Here is a 1,393-nt window from a genome sequence, read left to right on the forward strand (position 1 = left end):
CAACCACTCTTTTAACACTTACTGGAATTTGGCCTTTGATGTTCCCAAACGTCATTTTATCAAAATTAACTACATACTTCCTCAGTAGTAAGTAGTCCAACCCTAATATGCAATGTCAGCAAAGTACACTTTGTGTCTGTCCTTTATGCCCATGAGTTTAATAGTTACCCACACTGGTCCCCACAACCTTGTATAATGTCCTGTCACACCACAGAGCTTCTGTATGGTTTCTGATATTCCTTTGTGATCCAGCACCTTGATATTCACAAGGGTTTGCTGAGATGCAGAATCTATGAAAAGTTTCCCTTTTGGCCATCCAGCTTTCCTGTCATGTAGACACTATGTGTACTTGCCATTTTACACTTAGCTGTTGGGACTTTCACAATGAGGGTTGGTGGGTGTCCCTCAACACCATCCACTACTGGTTTACCAAAACTGACTTATTGGTAGTATTCTTCTTACATTGGCTTCTCATATGTCCTTGATTTACACAGTTCCAACAACCTTTCTGTGTAGCAGCCTTTCCTACCATGGCATCTTCCCAGTGTTGAAGTTGCCGGCATTGAGCTGTCTTGTACCCAGGTTTATTACATTACCAGCAAAGGCCCTCAAACTTCTCTGAGAGCTGCCCTTTTCTGGCCTTGAATTCTGATGACTGTACCAACCTTGGTACCTCTGTGCTGGGCTTAATGTAGGATTCGAATTCAAGAGCTCTGGCCATTGCATCCTGCATTGTAGAGTGGTGTGCTTGCTTTACTTGTATCTTTAGTTGTGGACTGTCCAAGGCATCTACAAACTGATCCCTCAGCAAAAACTTGAGGAGATCGGGTTGTGCAGTTGGGTCGGTCTTGTGATCCCTACTTTCCAAATCCTGTGCCAGCTCTTGCAGACTCTCCCCTTTAGCACGGACTCTCGTCCTAAACCTAGCCCTGTAGACTTCGAACTGATTTTGAGTTCCATACCTGATTTCTAGAGCAGCTACCAGTGCTCTATAGTTGTGCCTGCCGTCTGCTGACAACTGTCCAAGTATTTCTAGTGGTTGTCCCTTCAGACTCGTTGCCAAGTATACTGCTTTCTGCTCCTCTGTCCATCCATTCATTTCTGCCAGGAGCTCAAATGGTGCTCTATATGCTTCCCATGGTGCCTTCCCATCGAATTCCTGTGGCTTCCTTCGTACTAGATCACCCTTATTGCTGACACTCATGTCTGGAGTGTGACTTTGGGCAGGACTGGAGATGTCTGCATTAGGGTTTAGCTGTGGGGTCTGGAAGGGGCTTCCTGTTGTCTGGGGTTGATTAGGTCCATGGTTAATATATCCTTCCTGTGTAAAAGACAGTAAATCGTCCTTTAATGCTGTTTAATTCACTTTGAAATTTACTAATCTTTTCAATTT

At 44.4% G+C, this 1,393-nt stretch overlaps 1 protein-coding gene across 2 annotated transcripts in view; it reads left to right on the top strand.

Moving 5' to 3' along the window:
- Positions 1-1,393, top strand: part of LOC106462484 (sodium/calcium exchanger 3-like) — a 109,721-nt gene that overhangs the window by 7,806 nt on the left and 100,522 nt on the right. The window lies entirely within an intron of this gene.

This window comes from Limulus polyphemus, unplaced genomic scaffold (genome assembly GCF_000517525.1).
Source record: "Limulus polyphemus unplaced genomic scaffold, Limulus_polyphemus-2.1.2 Scaffold1179, whole genome shotgun sequence".
NCBI classification, from domain to species: Eukaryota; Metazoa; Arthropoda; class Merostomata; order Xiphosura; family Limulidae; genus Limulus; species Limulus polyphemus.